The sequence below is a fragment of the Triticum aestivum genome, chromosome 1B, assembly GCF_018294505.1.
Source record: "Triticum aestivum cultivar Chinese Spring chromosome 1B, IWGSC CS RefSeq v2.1, whole genome shotgun sequence".
Lineage (NCBI taxonomy): Eukaryota > Viridiplantae > Streptophyta > Magnoliopsida > Poales > Poaceae > Triticum > Triticum aestivum.
In genome coordinates, this window is record NC_057795.1 from 342,780,822 (window position 1) to 342,787,203 (window position 6,382).

The following is a 6,382-nucleotide window of genomic DNA, read 5'->3' on the forward strand; positions in this document are numbered from 1 at the left end:
CCATGCAAGCCACGACCCGAGTCCACTTTGTAAATGAGCGGCGCTCATGTGGCTTCCTCTTTTTATGGGGAAGGCGTGGGCCGTCTCTTTACTGCTCGACGTGAAGCATTGCACACGTGCTGCGGCCATTCCGTGCATGACCCCCACGTTACACACTCAATGTGGATCATGGGGAAGTGCAACTGACGAGAAGATTGCGGAAGTTAATCCCTGACACGCTTGCCCGTGCACTGTTCTGGGCCTGCCCCAACAACGCTTCGTGCTTATGTGCGGCCCAGGCCCGGGGGATCCTGTCGGTGTATAAAAGTATGAGCTTTTCTGTACCCCTTACTTGTGCACGAGCAGTCGTAGCCACACCTACGGCAAGGCTTGGCAGGGCAGTAGAAGACAAAATACAAGACTACCAAGATAGCATTCAAGACAGTGAACAGAGAGTGGGAGACAAGCTGGACCTCCCCTGGCAACATCCTTGCCGGGGCAGCCCATGAAGCACCAGCAAGGCCATCACCCTTGAGGCTGAGAGCTCTGACATCATCAACAATGTCAAGGCCAAGGCCCGGGGGCGCGTGCACGATAGCACGCAGATCTTTGTGAAGAATAATGGCATGCAGGTCTACATGGAGACCACAAGACAAAAGACCCCCGGCAAGGCCCTTGTCGGGGACAACTACGAGGCCGGACACAGCCAGGCCCGCACCCGACAAGGTTTTTGCCACCTCACGGCTTTTCTAGCGCGACGACCAGCTTGTGAACTAGGCAGACGCCTGCGTGGTGGCATGCAGATCTTCGTGGAGGCTCTACCACCATGCCAGCACAGCAGCTAGCTAGCCTGCCTAGCGTTGCATGCCTCGTCAGCCTGGACACGTGTCAAAGCAAGGTGAGGTGGCGATGGACAGGATGGCTTCTGTTACCATCCCTGATAAAGTAAGAGGGCACGTAGGCAACGCATTAAATGCATTTGTCCTACGATGTCAGTGATAAGCTTGAGCACTGTAGCCGCTTTACACCTCCTGTGTGCCGTTGTGGCAACCCCTTTGACATATAAAAGGAGGCCTGAGGCATACTAGAGAAGGATTCGGACTTTTTGGACTGGGCATGCATAACAGCTAGTCTAAGAACTCAAGAACACGAGATATACACTCAAGCAGGACTAGGGTTTTACGCACCATTGCGGCCCGCACCTGGGTAAAAAACCCTCGTACTGATCACTAGACCTGCTCTTTGTGCAGCTCTCTCCCCGCCAACCATAGAAGGGATCCTCGTGATCCCATAGGTGTCATTTCCCCAGACAGATATCATCAGGAGTGAGGTAGAAGGTATCACCCTCGGCACTCAATAGTAGCTCTGCAGATTCGTATAACTAAGGGGGGGTGATGTATCGGTATCTACACATCAATCACGTCGATCGAGTCACTGGTAACAAAGCGGGGCAACAAGGACAAGGATTAGGGGTCACACATGGATAACTAACCAACCTATACTGAGCATATAGGATAATAGGTAAGGAAGCAACAACAGGTTACAAAAGTAGGCTATGCATCAGAATAGGAGCTATCGAACAACAATAGCAAAATTGAATGAAAGCATGAGAGAGAGAGAATGTGAGATATAGGAATGATCAAGGGGGTTTTGCTTGCCTGGAAGCTCTGCTGAAAGTGGCTGAACGTTAGGAGTGTAGTCATACTCGGGAGCAGCCTCGGTCTCAGGGTCTACCGGAGAGAAGAGGGGAAGAAACAGTAAATATAAAGCAATCAAATGCATAATGATGCATGACATGGCAATATGATGTGCTAGGGGTGACCTAACAGTGCTACACATTACAGACAGGGCGGGAAAATATCTGTTGATATTTCCCCGGCTTTGGGAATTTATCGGACAGACGATCTAGAGGGGAAGGTTTCATGTTTGTTGTGTTGGAGGCATGTGACAGGTATGTGGGTAGCATATTCGAATTCGTCTTTTTTTTGAGCAACTTTCATATATAAATTATTTTCATCTGAGTTATATATTACTCCCTCCATCCCAAAATTCTTGTCTTAAATTTGTCTAGATACGGATGTATCTAATACTAAAATGTGACTTGATACATCCGTATTTAGACAAATCTAAGACAAGAATTTTTGGAAGGAGGGAGTATTTTATATGATTTTCCAAACTTTAAAATGTTTTAATGAAATTCCTGGAATTTATTATTTATTCGAAATTAAAATAGCGAAAAGCTAAATGTACCCAGCAGACCAGCGCAGAGGCTGACTAGTGGGACTTGTTGACTCACTCAACTGACCAGTCAGCAGAGGCTAACTGGTGGACCCCCTACTGATTCAGCAGCGTGACTGTGCCGGCCCTATCCACTGGAATAGTGATAGGGACCCACCTATCGGTGGCACTGGGGGTTAGTTAAATTTTAAACTAAACAAGGGGGTTAATTAGGGAGTGCCCCCACTTGTCGGTGAGTAGCTAGGTTAGTTCAATTAGTCATTTTAATTAAGTTGCAGTTAAGTAGTGCGGGTCCCAATAGTGAGTGGCACAGGGTGTGGTTCGTGGTTGGGTTAGCCGGACACGTCAGCGGTGTTGGCGTTTAGCCGCCGACGACCACAAACACGGTGGCAATGCACGAGAGGCCACGAGATTTTGCTACGGGCCACCAAATTGAGCGCGAGGGGTCGCGTTCGAATGGGGACATGACGCTGCATCGAGTGGTGCTGCCAGTCGGAGTGGGGGCAGCCGGAAATGGCACCGACAATGAGCTAAGGCAGCGGCCGAATCACGGGCCGAGCGGGTTCGATGTTGCAGCGCGAGACCAATTGATCTGAGGGCGCAGACGACACCGGAGCGATGCACTTAGCACATTGTCATGCTTGCCTGGCCTTGAAACATGTAGCAGCAACGGCGGCGAGCATTGCACCAGCAGCGGAGCAAAGGCTGCAGCAGCGGAGCGCACATGGCTCGAGACCGAACTGCAACAGAGAAGGGGTGGCAGAGAGGGAAGGAAGGAGAGCTCAGAGGGCCCTCCAGGTGTGCTAAGAGTCCTCGGGGAGGGCCTGGGGTAGCGAATCAATGGCGACAGTGACGGTGCCCGAGGAGAACGACAATGGCGATCTGGTGCTGCGGGGCTCCTTGACCCCGACGGGTTCCACCATAGGACGAGGCAGTCAACGGCGACGCGGACGGACACGGTGAGGCTGTGAGGAGGGCATGGTGGCCGCGTAAAAGGTGAGAGGCGGCGATGGATGCACTCGGTCGAGCAGAGAGGGCGAGAGGAGAGAGTGAGCGGGGACTGGCAAAGTGGAGGTGGAGGCATAGAGGATGAGGACGAGGGGGAGACTTATCCCCTCCGTGGCAGGGACGACGATGTAGTCGGGCGGGGACGGATGGGTGCATACGAGGTAGGACGTGGCCGAGGGGATGGGCTGGGCCGACTCGGGTCTATCCCTCTGGACTAAGGCCCAAGGGGATAGGGGGTTAGTTTTCTTTTTATTTCTCTATTTTCATTTATTTCTTTTATTTTGCACGTATTTTTTAATATCAATAGTTTTATAAAATATGAAACTTGGTCCAATATTCATATTACAATGTTAGACACTGCCACAAAAAGTTTGGGGGTTATCTAAAATAGTTGGACTTTTCATAATATAGAAAGCATTTAATAATGGTGTTATGGCAAACAATTGATGTTTTTTTCTCAACCATAATTTTTTTGGAATATTTGCTAAATGGTGAACTATTTTCCCACCATGTTTGTGAATTTAAATTATCAATTTAAATTTGAATTCGGAGGTGGAATTTGAAATGAGATTTGAACCCAAGTGGTTAAGCATTCCAAATCAAAATGACTTAGCAAAATCCTGATTATTACTGTGGCTTAATACATGGGGGTGTTAAATTCAGTTTACATACATGATTGTGGAACTTGGGTCCTCGAATCCTGGGGGTTGTTTGACATATACCAACTCATTCAAAGGGCCATTAAGAAATGCATTTTACATCCATTTTTTGCAACTTGAAATCATGATGAGATGCATATGCAAGCAACATGCAAATAGATTAAAGACGAGCAACGGGAGCAAAGGTTTCACCATAGTCGATACCCTCGACTTGGGAGTAGCCTTGTGCTACCTATCTTGCCTTGTTTCGAATGACTACACCGTTCACATATTGCTTGTTCTTGAAGATCCATTTTGTCCCAATGACATTATGGTCCTCCTTTGTCCTTGGTGAGGGAGTCCTGGATTAGGGGGTATCCGGACATCCAGACTATATACTTTGGCCAGACTATCGGACTATGAAGATACAAGATTGAAGACTTCGTCCCGCGTCTCGATGGGACTCTCCCTGGCGTGGAAGGCAAGCTTGGCGATTCGGATGTTAGATCTCCTTCTCTGTAACCGACTCTGTGTAACCCTAGCCCCCTCCGGTGTCTATATAAACCGGAGGGTTTAGTCCGTAGGACAAGAAGAACAATCAGAATCATAGGCTAGCTTCTAGGGTTTAGCCTCTACGATCTCGTGGTAGATCAACTCTTGTAATACTCATATCATCAAGATCAATCAAGCAGGAAGTAGGGTATTACCTCCATCGAGAGGGCCCGAACCTGGGTAAACATCGTGTCCCCAGCCTCCTGTTACCATTAGCCTTAGATGCACAGTTCGGGACCCCCTACCCGAGATCCGCCGGTTTTGACACCGACATTGGTGCTTTCATTGAGAGTTCCTCTGTGTCATCGTGACAAGGCTTGATGGCTCCTTCAATCATGAACAACAATACGGTCTAGGGTGAGACTTTTCTCCTTGGACAGATCTTCGTATTCGGCGGCTTCGCACTGCGGGCCAATTCGCTTGGCCATCTGGAGTTGATCGATAGCTTCACCCCTGGCCATCGGGTCAGGTTCGGAAACTTAAACTACACAGCCGACATCCGTGGAGACTTGATCTTCGACGGGTTCGAGCCTACGTCAGGAGCGCTGAACAATCACGACGAGCATGACTTAGATCTGCCATCGGACAGTATTCGGGATATCGCACCTGCTGCAGCTCCGGACTTCAATCTGGAGCAGATCGTGCCATCCGAGGACGGGTGGATGGACCCCGCCATGGAGGCCGCACACTCATCGGCGTTGGAGCCGAACACAGACTCCACCTCTAAGGAAATCTGTGTCACCGGACCCTCGGACTTGTCTCCGGCCGCAGGTTCCGGACCGCATGCATCCGCGCCCATCGAATCTGATTGGGGATCGATCATGGAATTCACTGCCGCGAATATTTTTCAGCACTCGCCCTTCGGTGACGTGCTAAGTTCTTTAAAGTCTCTCTCTTTGTCAGAAGACTCTTGGCCGAACTATGTCCGGCTCGAGTGGGATACGGACAATGAAATATTCGTTGCCCACCCACCACCCACTTGATAGCCATTGTCGATGACTTAACCGACGCGCTTGACTTCAACTCCGAAGACATCGACGGTATGGACATCGATGCGGGAGATGATATAGAACCATCGCCCACGGGGCGCTGGACAGCCACCTCATCATACGATATATACATGGTGGACACACCCAAGGAGGACAACAGCGACAAAAAGGACGCAACGGAGGATAAACCCCCCGGGCAGAAACCAAAGCGACGACGCAGGCGCCGCTCTAAGTCCAGCCACAGTAAAAATAGCGATAACAACGCAAGAAAAATTGACACCACGGCCGACTCCAAAGGCAATAATGACCATATGGACCCAGCGATGGAGCAGGATGAGCCAGGTCACGCCGAACATAGCCTGGAGCAAACACCCGATCACGGCGATCCCGAGGGTAGAACTCATCAACCTGCCTCCGGAGAGGAGGACAGTCCGGACGACGATGCATTCATCATTCCAGAAAAATGTTTGGAACAAGAGAACCTCCACCGAAGGCTTATGGCCACCGTGAGGAGCCTAAAGAAGCAGAAGCAAAGGCTTAAGGCCGCGCAGGATACGCTCAACCGCAGATGGAACAAAGTGCTAGACACTAAAGAAAAATATGGCAACGATCGCCACACAAAGAGCTACCCAAAGCGCAAGCTGCTGCCCGAATTCGACGATGAGGCCATAGAGCCCATTCTGCTGAAGAATAATACGGCCAATCAACCGGACCGACCACCTCGTGGCCGCGATAGAACAGCTACTGACGCCGCACACAAGCCAGCACATGACTTACGTGAGCTCCTAGAAAAAAAAGCTGGTGCGACCAGGTCCATCTATGGATCTAGAGGACGTGCTCTGGCGCAAGATCATGGTCACCAAAACGATCATACTGATCGAATACCAGTTCGGAATCAACCCCGGACACAACAACCGTCAACAGCATGCCACGACATGTCCAGATATAGAGGGGCTGCACACCCCCTGTGCTTCACCA